The sequence below is a fragment of the Cryptomeria japonica genome, chromosome 2 (genome assembly GCF_030272615.1).
Source record: "Cryptomeria japonica chromosome 2, Sugi_1.0, whole genome shotgun sequence".
Taxonomy (NCBI): domain Eukaryota; kingdom Viridiplantae; phylum Streptophyta; class Pinopsida; order Cupressales; family Cupressaceae; genus Cryptomeria; species Cryptomeria japonica.
In genome coordinates, this window is record NC_081406.1 from 627,123,443 (window position 1) to 627,143,526 (window position 20,084).

The window sequence follows — 20,084 nt, forward strand, 5'->3', positions numbered from 1 at the left end:
TTATGAAAAATATTTTTTCTCCATGGGAAATGTATTGGATATGATAATGTCAAACACAAATTGCATTATAAAGTTGCAAACCAAGGATGTAATTGGTATTGGGTAGTTGTAACTGCCATATGGATGTGTGGAGGTTATAAAAACCATCATTTGGTTGAATCCAATGGGTGTGTGTAAGACTGGAGGAATGAAATGAATAACATTTGAAGTTTTTACACACTCCACATTGTTTTCTGGGTATTACAGTCTGATCATTCACGTTTTTCTTTATGAAAAATATTTTTTCTCCATGGGAAATGTATTGGATATGATAATGGCATGAGTTAAATTTGTTTTCCCTTTAGTTTCATTTAATTTCAATCATTTTGATGCAAGCTATGCAAGATTTGGTGAAAATTGTCAAAACACCCTCCAAATAGGGGTTTGTGGAGAGTTTCACTAAAATATTTTGATTGCACCATCGGAAATTGTTGTAACTTTGATGTTTGATATAGGGTTGAATTATCTTTCAAATTAATTCAGTTTCAATGTGATTGGCTAAGTATTTTATGAGATATTTGATGCCCTAGGCAGACTGGGAATGCAAATTTCTTGTTTTTTTTGTAGCAGTCAAAATGGTCTCGGTGCAGAGACCATAACTCATAACTCCACCATTGGATTGTTCTAAAATTTTGATATGGTTTTAGAAACATATTTTTCTACAACCTCACCGAAGAGATCTTCAAAATGTGCTATGGTTTTAAAGTTATTAATAGCTGAGTACGGGTCTATCAGACTGTCATTAACTCGGACAACATAATGCATTGTTTGGGTCTCGATTAATGTTTAAAGGGTTATAAAATGATATGATGGATTTGATATTGGATTAGTTGGTTGATATTAATCTTGTTAGATGCCTCAAACATATCAAGGTTGCATATTGATGATTATTTTGGGTCATTGAGCACCCTAGGATTGGGACTCCATGGTTGATTTGGGGTTCTTGGTTGGTTTTTCATGATGCTTTGCATCACTTGTAGATGACCCAAAATCAATCAAGTGAGACTTCTAGATCGACTCTAACTTGTATTGTGTCAAGTATTGCCTCGTGGTCAAATTCACAAACTTTCCATAAATTTTTGTTGTGAGGTCTACCACGATACTTAATCAATTGAATATTTGTTGCAACAACAAGGTTGGAGAAATGTAGAATATGTCTGTGTGTTTCAAAGTCCTTGAACAACCAAACATAAAAATTATTGATAGGTTATCTCCTAAGCCATGTCCCTATCACAACAATAGACCCTATTGGGTACTCAATACCCTCTTCTTCAATGATTGTGGTTGTCAATTTTCTTTTCGGCTCAATACAACGACACAAAAAGTAATCCGTTCCTTCTTCATTGTTCTCTTAAGCAAAAATTGTGTACACATGACCTACATTTTATAGAATGATAATTTCTACCAAAAATAATGTGTGATGTAACAAAATGAGACAAAAAAATTCCTGCAAAAAAATCACCTAGTTCCACTAGGTCAGATACATGGTCGAAATCCAATGATGCTTCCATCTAGTTCAATTGCAGTGCTTTGGGAACTTGATATGTATCAATGGGAACCAACATTCTACAAGACCATTTTTCAACCCACTCTTGTGATTCACATTCTTCCCACAAAAAATGCATACACGAAGAGCAAAAACATACAATTTGTCTAGTACAAATTACTAGTGAACTTGCATTTGAACTTCTAAATGAGTGCATGTCACTCGATCCTGCAACTATACAAAAATCTTGATAGTTTTCAATGTTAGATTCATTGATCAACCAAAAAAATATATGAACCATTGGTGTACCTGCATTACCTGGTCCCATTGTAGAGTTACACCATCACACAATTGTTGTTGCATCTATCAACTCAGCACCACCTTCGCTTTTCAATTCTTCTCTAGTTAGGGATCTTTTTATGCATGCTCTTGCACAATAATGCTCTCCATTTCCATGTCCAACTTCAGTGAAATTCCAAAAATGTTGTACACCGCTTGTCACATGCATCCTAGTCAACCAATAGAACATCCTTGTATTCTTGAATTGTGAGATGCAATTATCTGACCATATTATGTGTTGGTTGTATCGTATGTTTCTTTCCCTTAAATTATCATAGAAAAGTTTAAAGCATCCTTGCACAAACTCTAACGAATGAGTATGATCATCACTTATGTAGAAGTGATACTCTCTTACAACCTTTCTATCCTCCTTTGTGCTATCATCTACATGCATGAATGCTATGTGTACAAAAATAGAAACTTGTATAGAATGATAATACATATATTGCACTTCATTTTGAGGTTGTAGTGTATAATTTTCAGCAAAATCAATGATAGAGACAATGGTACCAAGAGGAAATGTGTCCTTACATAACTTGAATTTCTCATCTAACCACCACAATCTATGTGTATGCATTATGTACTCATAAACTAGTTTCTCTTGAAACATTTTCATAAATTCAACTACACATATATCGTTTTTCACTAACTCACATCTCTTTGATTCATTTCCATCTTTAACCCCATATGTGACTATCTTGTATTTCCAAAAGAAACTAGTTTCTTATCAATTTCATGTGTTCTCTCCAAATGTACACATCTTGGTAAATGTTGCAAACCACCACATGTAGCACAAGAACCTTTCGAACACATCATCTTATAATGAATCCAACCATCATGTCTTTTACATAGCACACTTGAAATAAATTCTCTTGGTTTCTTAGGAGGTGCTTGTATATTGCATTCCTTCAAAACATCATTAGTGTGCAAAGTACAACATATATGATGATAAATATCATATTGCATGGAAAAATCAATATGCATCCTACAACAACACGTGGTGCGTACATGATTAATCTTAACATAAAAAGGTTTTTCCATTTCAAAAAATCTTTGACTAATTCTTATTTGAAGAAACTTTTGAAGGAATCTTTCATAAAATTTTGTTTGAGCCATATCCAAATAGTGTTTGGCATGTGGCTCATGATTTCTAGATCCAATTCGCCTTCTAACAACATCTCTTTGGTTGGGCGAAACACTTGTGTTGTCATGCCAAAAAAAAATTAATTAATGTTCTTAGTGCATCAATAACAACCTTGTCTTTGCATGGTAGTCTACTTGAGAACACCCAAAGAGAATTATTGTTAGGATCCTCTATTTTCTCCCACCTCTCTAATGCTTTTATGTAATGTTTTTCTTCTTATGTTTAATGGCTTACTTGTTTTGCTTATCAAACGATCTTTTTTTATTTTCTTGCTCATTATGGTTGATGTAATAACACGTCGAGTAACATTAGAATCTTTAGTACGTGATTTTGAACCAATAGCTTGATATGCATCAAATAGATTTCTCACAATAGTTCTTTCACTATTACTTTCGGATGATCTTAGGCCTAGAATTTTCATTGTCTCTCTAAAATTCAATTTTTTAATCATTTCAACAATTAATTGGCATCTTGCAGTTTGATTTAAGTTTTCAAAATAGTGTTGCCATATTCTTATAACCATTCTTATACAAGTTCATTCGTGTAATTTATAGGACATTGGCTTCTAAATATTCTCATTGATGTCAATTAGATACTTTGGTTTCCTACGAATAATTCTAGGAGGTGTTAACATTGGTGCATTACATGCAGTAGGCACTTTCGTCGCATCAAATCGAGCTGGTGTATGTTTATCATTTGGTTGATTATTCATTGAGGTATTTTCTTCAATTGCATTAGTTTCATTCGGTAAATCAAATGTTGTTGGTGCATCTTCATCATTGGTTTGATTATTGATTGTGATTTCTTCTTCAATTGTATTAGGTTCATTCAGTAAATCAAATGTTGTTGGTGCATCTTCATCGTTTTTTTGATTATTGATTGTGATTTCTTCTTCAATTGCATTAGGTTCATTTGATACATCTAATTGAGATGTTGTAGATGACATACCTTCTTCTCCCAATGTTCTTAGTTCACGTAATTTCTTCATACACTGCCTTTTTCTTTCCTTTTTAGCCTCTCATTGTTCAGTTGTTCCTCGCTTGTTCTTTCCCATTGTTAATAACAGTTGTCCTAAATAGAATCATTTTGCACATATATATTACAAAAACTTATACAATCAAATGACCATAAAAATGAGTATTATCATTATTTTTAACAATCAAAACTATTAAACAATCACAATAACATTGACCAAACTAATTAGAACAACAATTCAATCATTTGAAATCATGCAAAGCAAAATTTTCACTTACTTTGACATATAAAACTATCACAAAATCGCAGTATTAGTTGCAGTGGGGCCTTCAACGACTTCAAAAACTCCTTTTGTGGCCATTCAGGTGAGCAAATAAAAATTTGTGCAAGAAACACATACAGGTTACGTTTAGTTAACTCGTACACGTATTTAGTCCCTAAAAATACCCCAACAGGCCAACGTTCATAATTTCCATAACCTGTACACACTTCTTATGTTAAAAACCCGTGCGTGTTACTTATAGTAAAGAAAGGGTGAGGAGAGAGAGAGTTGGGGAGGGAGGGAGAGGCAAAGGATGGGAAATGAAGGGAGATAGAGGGGGGTAGGGGGAGAGAGAGAGAGAGAGAGAGAGAGAGAGAGAGAGAGAGAGAGAGAGAGAGAGAGAGAGAGAGAGAGAGAGAGAGAGAGAGAGAGAGAGAGATGGTAAAGGGAGTGAGGGAGAGGGAGATAGAGAGAGGATGGGAATGGAAGGGAGATAGAGGGGGATGGAGAGAGAAAGAGTGGAGAGAGAGAGAGGGAGAGATGGGAAAGGAAGGGAGATAGAGGGGGGGGGGAGGGAGAGAGAGAGAGAGAGAGAGAGAGAGAGAGAGAGAGAGAGAGAGAGAGAGAGAGAGAGAGAGAGAGAGAGAGAGAGAAATGAAGGGAGATAGAGGGGGGGAGAGAGAAAGAGAGGGGAGAGAGAGAGAGAGAGAGAGAGAGAGAGAGAGAGAGGTATGGAGGTAGGTAGAGGGGGAGGGTGAACTCACAATGTTGGTTCCCACGTTTTGGTACATCCTGATTTTTGCTGAAATCATACATTCATACATTTTTTTTAAAATATAAAGAGTTAGATCAAAGGCTCCTAGATCAAAATTTCTTGTATATAACTTCTAAATCATACTCGCAATAGATTCTCCTTTGTATCAATCAAATGCTGATAAAAAACCAATTTCGCATTAGCTTTTGGGGGGTCAAATGAATTCTTTATAAGTTTTGTTTTTTTGAGTATTTAGTCCTTGTTATAAGCTTTCCAAATAGCATAATTTTTAATATATTTAATTTCATTAATATATTTTTGTTTTATTTCTTATGAATGTAGGTTTTTCACCAAACATGAACTTCTTTGTTCAATGCATTGGAAAAAATAGTAAACTAATTCAATTTTTTTTTGAAAAATATCTATGCACTAGGTATTGATGTCTTATTTCTAACAATAAAAATAAAATTGAATTTTGATATATATAGAATAAGTAATGTGTTCAAACGTATACCTATTTCTAAATTATAATTAGTTAGAATTCAAAACTTAATAAAATGAAAAATATTCAACATATCACTATGAAACCAACTGCATGCCCTAGGTATTGATGTTTCAAACCAAAATTCAAAAGAATTAAGTTTTTATCATTTATAGAAAAAAAAAGTTATGCATTTCGAGATGCACATCACTCTTAAAAAATGATGTTTGTTGTAAAAAACTACTTTTTGATGGAGATGGAAAAATCAATAAAATTTGAAAAAAATATATTTAGAATCTACAAACAAGATGTTACAAATCACTAGTTTACATCATCTTCAAATTCTTAACGGTTTAAAAGTTATAGGTATCGAAAAGTGAAGGTTTTTTTTCAAAATGTTCTTCTAAGTGTCAAAGTTGGTCAAAAAGTGGGAACCAGTATTGTTAGTTCACCCAAGAGCATACTGGTTTATTATTTTCATCCGTGAACCTCATGCTCGCTCTCAGGGGATGATCTGAACTTATTTTTGTAAGCAGTATTGGCACTGCTTTTTATATTGTAATAATGGTTCATCTTGCCCTCAAGACACCATATGACCCCTTAGGGCACCATACGACCCATTAGGACACTCCTTAGGACACCATATGATGCCTTAGGACATCGTATCGTCATAAGGGGTCGTATGGTGTGCTAAGGGTCCAAGCGATCTGAACTTATTTTTGTAAGCATTATTGACACTTCTTTTTTATATTGTAATAATGGTTCATCTTGCCCCCTCGGGACACCATATGACCCCTTAGGACACCATATGACCCCTTAGGACACCATACAACCCCTTAGGATATCATATGGTCCTACTTGGGGTTGTATGGTGTGCTAAGGGGTCATATAGTGTCGTTAGGGGTCATGTGGGGTCTTAAGGGGTCATATGGTGTGCTAAGAGCCTGGGTGATTTGAACTTATTTTTGTAAGCCGTGTTGGCACTTCTTTTTATATTGTAATAATGGTTCATCTTTCCCCCTTGGGACACCATATGACCCCTTAGGACACCATACGACCCCTTAGGATATCATATGGTCCTAAGGGGTCATATGGTGTCTTTAGAGGTCTTGTGGGGTTCTAATGGGGCCACACATGTTTTAGAACATCATATGACCCCTTAGGACATCATACGACCCCTTAAGACATCATATAGTCCTAAGGGGTCATGTGGTGTGCTAAGGGATCTTATGGTGTCGTTAGGGGTCATGTGGGGTCCTAATGGGGCCACACATGTGTTACAACACCATATGACCCCTTAGGACACCATATGACCCATTAGAACATCATATGCTCATAAGGGGCCAGTGGTGTGCTAAGGGGTCACATGATGTCGTTAGGGGTCATGTGGGGTCCTAATTGGGCCACACATGTGTTACAACACCATATGACCCCTTAGGACACCATACGACCCCTTAGGATATCATATGGTCCTAAGGGGTCATGTGGCATGTTAAGGGGTCATATGGTGTCTTTGGGGGTCTTGTGGGGTCCTAATGAGACCACACATGTGTTAGGACACCATATGACCCCTTGGGACACCATACCACCCCTTAGGACATCATATGGTCCTAAGGGGTCATGTGGTGTGCTAAGGGGTTGTATGGTGTCGTTAGGGGTATTCGGGGTCCTAATGGGGTCACACATGTGCAAGAACACCATATGACCCCTTAGGACACCATACGACCCCTTAGGACATCATATGGTCCTAAGGGGTCATGTGGTGTGCTAAGGGGTCATATGGTGTCATTAAGGGTCTTGTGGGGTCCTCAGGGGTCATGTTGTGTGCTAAGGGGTCATATGGTGTCGTTAAGTGTCATGTGTAATCCTGATGGTGTCACACGTGTTACAACACCATATGACCCATTAGGACACCATATGACCTCTTAGGACATCATATGCTCCTAAGGGGTCATGTGGTGTGCTAAGGGGTCACATGATGTCGTTAAGGGTCACGTGGGGTCCAAATTGGGCCACACATGTGTTACAACACCATATGACCCCTTAGGACACCATATGACCCCTTAGGATATGATACATGGTCCTAAGGGGTCATATGGTGTCATTGGGGGTCATGTGGGGTCCTTTATGGGGCCACACGGGTGTTAGAACATCATATGGTCTTAAGGGGCTGTATGGTGTGCTAAGGGACCTTATATGATGTCATTAGGGGTTATGTGGGGTCCTAAGGGAGAGAGAGAGAGAGAGAGAGAGAGAGAGAGAGAGAGAGAGAGAGAGAGAGAGAGAGAGAGAGAGTGGGTGGCAATATAATGTGCTAAATGTTGAGAGACAATATATATAAATATGCATATATTTTACATACACATAGACATATTATATACATATACATACATATTATTTATATATAGATACATATTATATATACATATATGTATAGATATACATACACATATTACATACATACATACATACATACATACATACATACATACATATATATATATATATATATATATACACACACACACACACACACATACACATATATATACATACATATGTATTTCTATATATTAGAATATTTTTACGTTGACATAACCCACACGGGTTTTGTTCTCTCTAAAACGTGTACGAGATTTTTCTTTTTATAACCTCGTACGTGTTTTTGTTTCTACGAACCTCGTATGCACTATTAGTTAAAAAAACTCATATGCATTTAGCGCATTTATGCTTGTGAATAGGCTTGCATGACAAGGCTTAGGGTTGGGAGTTTGATTTCCCTCCATTTCCCTCCTTTTTGACGTGTTTTGTTTTATCAAATTGGTTTCTCAACTTTGTCATCATCAAGTTTACACCTCATCAACTGGGTATTTCTAAAATTTCCACCATATTTTCACCCATCTTCTGAGCTTTCTAACCATATGATTTTTTTAAAATTTTAACAACAATAACATATTAATCTTGAATTTCTTTTACCAGTGTCTCCATAGTTCTTAGAGACATATGCATACCATTTTTTTAATAACTTTTGATCTACTTATCCAAATTTTAAAAACAATATATATTATTGTAGTGCACTTGATTCTTTACACGTTTTTACAAAAAAATTGCATTTTTTATTATTTTGGTGCAAGTTATACTTCACGCATGAACAGGTACCTGATTTTTAGGATGTGCCCAATTCGAAAAATCATAAAAAAAAATAATCAACAAAAAAATACACAACTTCTAGTTCTCACTCTTAACTAAATTTCTACCAAAGGATTTGTCAAAATACTAAATATAACTGTGAATTTTTTGATGCACACGTTAGACACTATGTTATGTTTTTTAGAAAAAATCAGGATCCATTTTTCATGCGTGAAGGATTTGACCCCCTTAATCTTATCCAACTTTTTAAAAAATTAGTAGTTTAGAAACTAGATTCAGAATAATACAATATCTAATCTTTCAGTATCTTCATATTTTGAGTGGATGACTCTCAAATTTCTCCTCTAAGTTTAGGTTTAGCTGATTTCAGAAAAAGGGTGTCCACTTATACCCCCCTTTTGGCACACCATCTTAGTGCACTTACCCATGTCTTATTAGTTAAATAAAATGTTATCAAGATTTAAGGTGTATATGTATTTTTATTTAAATTTTGTGTTAGCTACAAGGATGGGTTGTCTTTCATTAGGTACCTAACCCTTGCCTATATCAATCAATCACTCCACAATTCAAACCATTCACCCATTAGAAATTAGTTGCTCCATTCACATACTCTATTGCCCCATTCTCAATATATGTTGCTTAATAGATAATGAATCTTTAAAACAAAACTATATTGAAGAGCAGGGCAAGTTGCATATGAATTAAATCAACAATTGAAGAGATTTATAAGGGAGCACATGTCTCCTACAAATTATAATTACTTCATTCAAAAATTATTATTTTGAATGGAGTTGAACTTACCATGTTTGGAGAAGCATGCAAAGAAAAAGATAGTAAACAGTGGATTAAAGCCATGAGAGATGAGGTGGGGTCCTTGTTGGCAATCACATATGGGATTTAGTGATGCTCCCACCTAATATTAAAACATTAAAAATTAGATGGATATACAAGTTAAAAGAAGAAGGTGGGAAAAAGAGATAAATGCTAGCTTGGTGATCAAAGGACATGACCAACATAAGGGCATTGATTTCACCAAAAAAAGTTCACCAGTTGTAAAAATGACTTCTATCATAGCAGCATTAGGAGTAGCAATTTTTTATGATATTTAATTGGAGTAACTCAATGTCAAGACAACCTTTTCTAGATGGTGAATTGAAAGAAGAGTTGTACATGAAGCAACTTGAAGACTTTGAGAAAGAGGGTAAAGAGTGTTTAGTTTACAAATTGAATCAAAACGTTTATGGGGTGAAACAAGCTCCATGATAATGGTATTTAAAATTTGATTCATTTACAAATAAGTAAAATTTTACTAGATGTGAATCTGACTATTGTGTGTATTATAAGACTTTGAAAAATAATGAATTTGTGTTGTTATCATATGTTGATGATGTGCTAGGGACAAGAACTAGCATGGTTGTAGTTAGCCAATTAAGGAAACAACTAGCAAATAAAATTTCAATGAAGGATTTGGGTTTTGTGAAGAAAATCCTTGGAATGAAAATACAGGAGATAGAAAAAGAATAAAATAAATTAATTGTAGGAAAAAATATTGAATGAGACCTAAATTGGTTTATCATCATGAATGCTAAGGTAGTGAGAACACCCCTAGTTGATCACTACAATTTATTCTACGAGATGTGTCCCTAAAACACATGATGAAAAAAAGTACATGGAAAGAGTGCTTACTTCTCTTTTGTTAGGAACTTTATGTATGCAATGGAGTGATCAATAGGTGTATGAGTAATCCAAGGAAATTTAATTGGTACATTGTAAAATGGAATTTAAGATACTTGAAGGGCACATTGATCATGTGAGGTTTAGAGGAGAAGATGCAACTACAAGGTGTTGTTGACTTGGATAAAAAAGACCAACTAATGGGTATGTCTTCACTTTTGCAAGGGCAGCGATCAACTAGATTTTTAGACTGCAGAAGGCAGTGGCTCTCTCTACTACAAAGACTAAATATATTGTATTTATTGAAGGAGATAAGGAGATATTGTGGTTGCAAGGACAATTAGCTGAATTGGGAAATAAACAAGAAGATTTTACTTTGTATAGTGAGAACAAAAATGCAACTCATGCTAGCCTCAATCATGTAAATGCATTGAAGAAGACTATTGCAAAAGAGAAACTAGAGTCTTACAGATCTTCTCTTCATTTGGTAAACATGTAACATTAAACCTAGAAAAACGGTTGACATCTCCAAGATTCACTTTCAACAGTAAGGATTGGACTTGAAGTGGGAGATTTTTAGGAAGTGTAAAGTTCACTAACAACAACAACAGATTTTCCCTTTTTTTAAAGAGATCAATACATAATTTGAGACATTTTACTATATTTGAGAACTTATGTATTTAAAATAATAAATAAATTTATGCAACATTTTCCCATAGATGTAATTAATTATTGGTGAACCATCTATTTCACTGTATTTGTGTATTATTAGTTCTTGCCAAGGTATGATACTATTGCATCCATTCAATCTATTTTTTAATTAGTTGAGCCAATCGGTGCACAAAATTAAAAAATTTGAACAAAAAACTACAGTCCAAGTTTAATTTTTATTTCAAATAATTGTAAAAATGATATTTTTCTATATTCCTATTGGTAACAATAGGAGTGAAATTCAATTTTTTTTTTTAAATAAAACACATTTTTATGCATTCAATATATTAAATAAAATGTCCCTAAATTGACAAGGAAACCATTATTGTATGTTAAACATTTTAATTAATATTTAATAGACCAATGAGCTCATTTAAAAATAAAAAATATTACATAATCTATTTACAATTTCATCAATAATTTTAAATTGTGTATGGTTACTTATTGAATTGTAAGAGGCAAGGAAGTTAGTGCCAATAAAGAAAGATAAAGTGACATAAGAAATATGGTGGCAGAAATGCATATGTACCAGCTAATTCACATTCATTATAAACTCAGTAACATGGGAGCAATTATTTGTGGTTTGTGAATAAAATAGGGATGGCATATCATAGCATCACTTTCTTTTATTGGAAAAATGCATATATTAATCAAAAAGAAATATTACAAAAGAAAGTCTCTTCAAGATAAGAATCTTGAAGGCTTAAATTAAAGATTAAGAACAACCACAAAAAGACAATGCAAAATTGAGAAAAATAACAAAACACAACAAATTGAGGAAGTACAACTACAGAATGTGAATTACAAAGAGATCATTTTTCTCCAAGGGTATCAAGAACAAGCTCGTCTGTGATAATGTTCACTGTTGAGAGAGGAATTTCATTGTGTTCTTTGGCAATAGCCACCAGCTCAGACTGAATTTTGAGTTAACTGATTCTTGAGCTCTACATTGAAGTTGAGTTTCTCTTTTGAAAAGACTTTAACAAGAGATGACAGTTGCAAAATAACACTAGAGAGTAAACCATGTATAATCACTTTTGTAGGTTGAAAAGAATTTAGATAAAACTTCTTTACATCAAAACAACCAAATATATAATAAGATACATAGTGGAAGGGATTCTAAAATCACATTTTGATAAAAAAAAATGTAACCCTAAAAAAAATGATGTGCACCTTAATTTTCTATTAAAGATAGTTGGAATAGAGGTTAGAATTAATTGTCAAATTTGTTTGGTATGTTTGCACATCTTAAAAGCATGTTTAATGGTGTCTAGCTTGTGATAAAAGGGGCATTTGGAGGAGTGGGAAGAGAGAAAAGTGAGATGTTCTCCAACAACAATTTAATAGTGGAGAATCTTCCAAGCTCATCCCATGACTAAGATCTTGTCCTTTTCACTCAAGAAGAGAAGACACTTGTTGCCAAGATTTCCATATGCTTCCAAATTGACTAGAAGCTTGAGGCATAAATTTGCCATAAGGATTTTATCTTTCCAAGCATTTTTGCTTTAGTTGTAGCAATTTTATGTCTAATAAGAGACTTACATGGAGTTGCACCATGAAGACTTCTAATAATCCATTTGGCTATGAGACGTACACCTTGTGTAAAAGGGTCAATCACTTGCAAACCCCCTTTCTTTTGGGCTGAATACAATGAAGCCATGAAGCATTTGGATGACCTATTTTGTTATTTCATTTCCCCCAAAGGAACCGTCTAATTAATTGTGTTAATTGAGGTTTCTTTTGGATTTGTCCCGACCCACTACTCTCATTTTTTGCCTCTATGAGGTTTGTACTATGGGCAGGTTCTATCTTTCTCTTCGAATCCTTGGGGGGTTCCTTCTTATAGCCTCGATTCCTCTTTGTTCATTGTATTTGAGCAAGGATATAGGGTTTTCTTCCTAGTTCTTTCCCTATTGAGCTCTTGAATCGGTTATATATATATATATATATATATATATATATATATATATATATATATATATATATATATATATATATATATATATATATATATTAGTGGCTTGCCACTTTTGTTTAAAAAAAAAAAACATTTTGAGGGAAGCCAACATGAAGAAATATAAACATGACTAGCTATAAGGAATTTTTTTTGGTAATTTGAATGCGTCTAAGTCATAGAAATAAAAAAAATTGACCAAAGATCAAGATGTTAGGATTCCCAAAGATACTGAGAGGGAGGGGGGGGGGGAGGGGGGGGGGTGTGGGTGAATTAGTATCTGACCGGTATAATAATTTTCTTAACTTATAACATGAAAAGCATATCAAAACTGTGTACCGGTAAACCAAAATCAATGCAGCAAAGAAGAATAACAATCACAACATAAGAAACACACCATAACACAATATTTTAACGAGGAAACCCGGTGTGGGAAAAACCTCGGTGGGATTTGTGACCCACAATATTCGCTTACTGGCCAATAAGGGAATATTATTGTTTACAATAGGGGCCTACACATGCAGGAAGGCCAAGTGCCTAGAGCTCACTGCTCAATTACAAAAGAAGTCACACTGACTTACAAAAATGGATTATACAAATCCAATGTCTTGTACTACTTCAAATTAGCATCTACTATGCCAGATTTAGTACCGGTTTAAGCTCTGCTACATACACAAACCCTTATCCAATAATTTGCATATTAGGTCTGTTATCATCTTTCCATCAATCACCTATTAAATGATCTACAATGATCTCATACATATATGAGTCATATTACAATCCGCCAAGTCAGCTTTACAAAAGATTTTACAATTAATTATAAAATATATATACACAAAATTCATGTCGACCAAGGTGTCGGTAATCTTCCTTTTCGGTGTTGATGCCTGTGCTTGTCTGCCGGTATCACATGATTGTAAGGTTGTCATCAATGACAATACCTTCAATCACCTACAATGTCTAATTGGAGTGTGCATTTTCCAACACAAGATTCCTTTAAAGTTTATAGATGAACCATTCCCACATCTCAGATAGAGAAACTCCTATCCCAAAGGGGGATACCAAGGTATCTTGAAATAACACCATGATTAATGCATTTCCATTGTGGGGGTATCCAAGGAGTTGGTTGATCTGTAGAAGTCATCCAAAAATTTAGTTTTATTAAGAGAAAGTTGGGAGCTTGAAGCTGAAAAAAACAAGTCCAAGAATTCAAGGGTGCTATTGAGCTCTTCCTAGGAATTTTGGATGAAAAGTAGACTATCATCAGCAAACTAAGATATGAGAGCAACTTCATCTCCCAGTAAATACCATGAATGGGTTTCTATTATTTCACATGATTTAAAAGGTATCCAAGAGCATCAATAGTGACAACATAGAGGAAAGGAGCCAAGGGCAGCCTTGTCTTATCGATCTCTAAAGAGAAAAGGTTTGAGTGATTAACCAATTTATTGTAAGGCAAGCATTAGTATCAACAAAGAGGATTTTTATGTGAGAAATGAGCTTGGGACCAAAGCCTAACCATTTAAGAATCTTTAGTAGAAACTACCATTTAATTCTATCATATGCTTTATCAAAGTCCAATTTAATGAGAAGAAAATTTTGACCAGTCTATTAAGCCCATTCCACAGTTTCCCAAGCCAACACCAAGTTGTCTAGAATAAATCTTACTCCTATAAATCTAGTTTGCTTAGGCCTTACAATGTCTTGCATCGTGTGTTTGATTCTTTTAGTAATAGCTTTGGCTATTATCTTGTAAGAGATATTAAGAAGAGTAATTAGTCTCCATCTTGAAATGTTGTTCTCATTTTTCTCTTTAAGAATTAATTTTACCAGCCCTTGATTGATAGAGGAACCTTGTAACCCTTGCGATGAAGCTTATTTATAAAGCTTATTTATAGACCTCATAGAAGTCCTCCTTAATGAATGACCACATTGTTTTTTAAAATTTTATAGGTAACCCATCAATTCCATGGCTTTTTGAATAATCCATATCCTTTAAAGTAGCATCAAACTCTTCAAGAGTGAGTATGCAATCAAGGTAGGTTCCTAGTTCAAAATCAATTCATTCATTGAGTAACGTTTGTTCACTCTTAACTAAAAAAGTCATCATTATGGAAAATATTAATATGTCTATTGTAGGCTTGTTTAGACTTCTTTCAAAAAAAACTATATTTTTTTATTGAATAATTTTGTACATTATTGAAAAAAATAATGTCCACATTATCATTATGAAAATATTAGAAATAGGATATGATTAAGTGTTAATTAATCAAGTATTAATTTTTATTGATGTTTTAAATGACATGTGTTAGGATTTTTATATATTAGGGTCAATAAAGAAATGTAATTTATAATATATTAATAATAAATTATTTTTAAAAAGTGATAGTTCTTATATTAAGTTGAAAATATATTATGTCTTTTGTTGTATTTTTTAAAAAATATGTATAAAATACAATATGCTAAGCATTTATTGTATGTGCATTGCTTACATTAAATTTAACTATGTCATTTTTAATTTTTTTTCCACGTTATTATCACATTGCTTGGAAAAATATAATAATCACAACCATCCCCACTTAGGAAAGGAAGAAATGTCATCATAGAATTTTATAGTTACATTTTTATTTAAACCAAAATTTTAAATAAATAAATAATGTTACATTTTATCTAAAAAAATCACCTTTAAATTTACAATAAAAATAATTTATAAGATTATTAAACACTAAATATAAATTCTCTTTTAATTTTTGAGAGGAGAAGATTATGAATAAATATAGATAATTAATATTTTAACTAAACACAATAATTTTTAATATTTTAACTAAACACAATAATTTTATATATATATATATATATATACATACATACATACATACATACATGTGTGTGTACACGCGCACACACGCACAGCTATATATATGTAGATATGTATATGTATATGTATATAGCTTAGATTATAATACTACGAGGGAGTGTATATCATCCAGTAAGTAGGATAGTTAATGAGGACCACTATAATCCCATTCGGTTTCAAATAATATTCTCTGCAATGTTGAAAGATGCAGAAAGATTAAACTTGAAACTCCCTTATAACTCGCTTTGTATCAAACTGATGCTCATTGAACAAGAAAAAGTCGTCAACAGGTATTTTTTTTAAATGTTAATTTGAATTTCTGCTACATCTCCCAACTGGGCTCATCATTTTGTTCTTTTCATGTAACATTAATTCTACTCTATTTTCTACAGTGTAGCAATAGACCATATGGATAACCATGAAAGTTCCCTACAGTGGAAGGCATTCGGGAAATTGTTGACTGGAACAAAGTTATGACTCATCAGAACAAGGATGGATCTTTGGCCAATTCTCCTTCTGCAACTGCTTGTGCTCTGATGCATACTAGAAATTCCAACTGCTTCAAATATTTGAATTCAATGTTCCAAGATTTTGGAAACGAAGGTAATAGTTCTTAGATGTTGATCTATGGCAGCTTCGATAGTCTGTGTCATGTTAATACTCTAACAATTTTGGCTGTTGGTGTAGTACCTAGTTTTTACCCCTTCAATCTGTTCACTAGACTCTCAATGATCGATAGGCTGGAACGATTAGGCATATCAAGGCATTTCGGGAAAGAAATAAAGCATGCTCTGGATAATGTATACTTGTAATTAAAAAATCAAATCCCTCCTCATGATCAGAGAGAGTAATTTTTATGCTTAGTTTCCAAAGTTTCTTAGAATCTAAAGCAATGTTGCGAATGCCCAGATACTGGACACGGAATGAAATCATCAAGGAAGGTCAACTATCAGCAATGGACATAGTTAATAGCTCAATTGCTTTCAGGATTCTCAGATTGCATGGATATGATGTGTCTCCTGGTGATTTTCTTAAACCATGCCCCAGTTTCCTAGGTTTTATTATTGAGTATCTGCTCCTAGGCTTTTCTGCCAGGCATATGCGCTAATGAGAGTTAAACAGATGAATAATTTACTGGTGTTTTTACAATTAGGGTATCTACCATGTAGAATAGTTGTATATGGAATCGGGGATTGTAAAATCAACAGAATTGTGCAGCTGGCCTCTTCTGTACATTTTCTTGGATTTAACTTTGAAGTAAACCACTTATGCAGATGTCTTTTCCAGTTACCTTAAAAATGGAAACTTTCTCCAGTCTGTAGAAAAGAGTGGACAAGCTGTAACAGTTATGCTGAACTTGTACAAGGCATCACAGGTGACGTTCCCAGGCGAAAGAATCCTGGAGGAAGTAGAAATCTTATCCAGAGATTATCTACTCGAAAGAAAAGCAGATGACAGTATGCATGACCAAAATGTCATTCTGAAAGACCTTCAGGGAGAGGTAGGAAGCTAAGCTATTTTTTCTGTATGTTTGAAAAATGATTTATCTTTCAATTAGTTGATGGCATTGAGTTTTGGTTCTTCATCCATTCCTTTCAGGTTGAGTATGCTTTGAATATCCCTTGGTGCGCCAGTTTGCAGAGAATAGGACAGAGAAAATACATTGAGCAATATGGTGTTGAAGATATTTGGATTGGAGACGTCCGCAGGTGAAACGCCATAGAAGACAGGAACAGTTTTGGCACCAATTGCTAACATGAAGGACAGCTCCGTGAGGCATCAAGGACATTCGGCATACTTCCTGGAAAAAATAGCAATATGAACAGACGAACTGCGCATAGCATCTTGTTTTGTAATTGGTAAAGAATCCCAATGATGTAGCTCCTCTTCTGTGTCAAAATACACTCGCAGTCCCATGAGGAGAAGCTTCTGATATAAAACGAACCCAAAGGAGTTTTTGCCCTCCTTGCCAGCGTCATTAATGAACACATCATAGGGATTACAAACTGCTCCTTCAGCTACAGAGCTGGACTCAAAAGAATGCAAACAAAATACAACACTAAAATAATTCCATACTTCGCTTTGATCTCGATTGAATGGGAATGATGGCTGGATCTCCGAGAAACCAGGGCTGGTCCTCTCGCGGAAATGGACCTCTGAGATACCAGGGCTGGATCTCCCGCGGAATAGGGCCTCTGAGAAACCAGGGTTGGACTTCTCGTGGACTCATTTCCATCCAGCAGCACCATAGATCGGGGTACTGAAATCGAACGCGGTCTCAGAGCCCGGTTAACTGCTGTCCTAGGTATCCTCGGCAATATGCCACTGAGGAATTCCAAAACTTGGACCCCTGGGCAAAAATGGTTGCGACAGGATCAAATTGTATTCCTATTGCAACCCATAAGAAGAGATTTATTACTTCTAAACAATCTCTGTACTCCAAGATGCAGCCTACGCGTCAAAGACCACAAAACTGCCCTCCTTCAACAACAGGGTGGCCTACCAAGGTTTGGAGCACTTTAGGTCCGTCTAACAGAGGTCTGCGAGCCAAGGATTCAAGAAAGGCTTTCCCCTCAGGGCCCAATCAACAGGGATTTGCGAGCAAGGATCAGAAATGGTCAAGGAAATCAATGGAAAGCAAACTCTTTGTGCTTCCCTCAAAATCTCTAAACCCTTCGCTTGTCCGCTTCACGGATAATGCTTTCTTTGCGAAATGGTGTGGCACTGGCGGGACAAGCAAAGATATCGTGGATTGGTGGAAATCATCCTTTCCAGACCTCATAGCAGTGAGACAAATGCAGAATGACTTCTTGTTTATAGAATGTGTGGATGCGGCACTAAAGCAAACAATCACAAAGGGTAGTCCCTTGTTCTGTCAAGGCTCCACATTCCATTTCCTGGATTGGAAAACAGGGTTCGACCCAGCACAGCTCAGATTCGAGAAAACTCCTGTCTGGTTATCCCTAGTAGGCCTTCCATCCGAGTACTAGTGCCCGGAATCACTTCTTAAGATAGGGGATGCCCTTGGATTTCTGGTAGGGATTGAAGCAGACTTCTTTGAAGGTCAGAACGAGGACATAGCAAATATTTATGTCGAGATTGACTTGTCCAAAGGCTTCTACAGTGAGCTTGAGATCATCTCGAAGTTGGGCAGATGGAAGCAGAAAGTGACTAGATTGGTAAAGTAGTCCCTGGCAAATGCTTATTGAGAAATCAAATAGTCAATAATAGTTCTTTGGCAGCGTCTATTGGAGTCATCAACATCCCTCTTTAGCGATCAAAACAATTCGTGAGCTCAACTCCTCAAAAGAAAACCTTGGAGCGGGACACTACCTTGGAATCAGAAGTCGAGATACCAGTCCAAGCCCTTTCAAAGCCCTTTCGCCAGTCCTCAGGTATTGTCTCTTCTCCTCTCCTGGATTCTTTTGTGGCTCTTGATCCCCTTGTCCTTCTTTCCCCCTCCGCTTGTCCGAGTTTGAGAACCAAGCTTGCAGGCCAGGCTTCCCCACCCCCAAGCCTTGTTCCTCTGGCTTCCCCCCCCTCCCCACGCCCTTGCCCTCATCTCATCTTATCCCCGATTGCCAAACCTCATTCCCCAAACGCTGTCAGGAGTCTGTTCGGGCAAAAAAAAACTCCAGCTTTAAGCAGAGGTGCTTTTAACATCTTTTCCCCACCTCCATCTAAAGCCTCAAGAAGGAAAAGCAGCTTCAGGTCCAAGAAGTTAAGGGGATCTTCTCGCTCAGTCAAATTCGCAAAATCCAAAAACATTCACCCTGCAAAAGTACTGCTTGAGGAGGAGGTTATTGAAGAGGATCTTAAAGCAGACTTCGAGGCCAATGAAGACTTTTCCCTTTCAGAGGGTGAAATTTCCCCCTTCCCAGACTGCCTTCTCCACAAGCCCCTTCTCAACCTATCTTCGGAAATCCCCTTCCCCTCCCTTCTATCCCCGCCCTTTGAATCAAGTGGCCTGGAATTGCCTTTGGACCAGGATGCTCAGAACCTTTTGCAAAACGCCATGATAGGAGAGGAGGACCAGGATGCAATTTTGGACACCCCCTTGGCAGTGCTCTACTCACAGATCAAGGAGAAAAGAAAGCTAGGGATTCATCAGAATCAGGAGGGCCTGGAGAAGCCGGATTTTGGCTCATCCCCTCCCAAGAAGGGTAGAAAGTCTTTCATAGAGGCCAAATCCCTGGATGGAATGACGGAAAATCAAACCAAATTATTGGATCTTTGGAAAGTAGGGAAGGGAAATCCC

General features: G+C 35.6%; 1 pseudogene; it reads left to right on the forward strand.

Moving 5' to 3' along the window:
* Positions 1–20,084, forward strand: part of LOC131078698 (copalyl diphosphate synthase 1-like) — a 44,108-nt pseudogene that overhangs the window by 16,427 nt on the left and 7,597 nt on the right.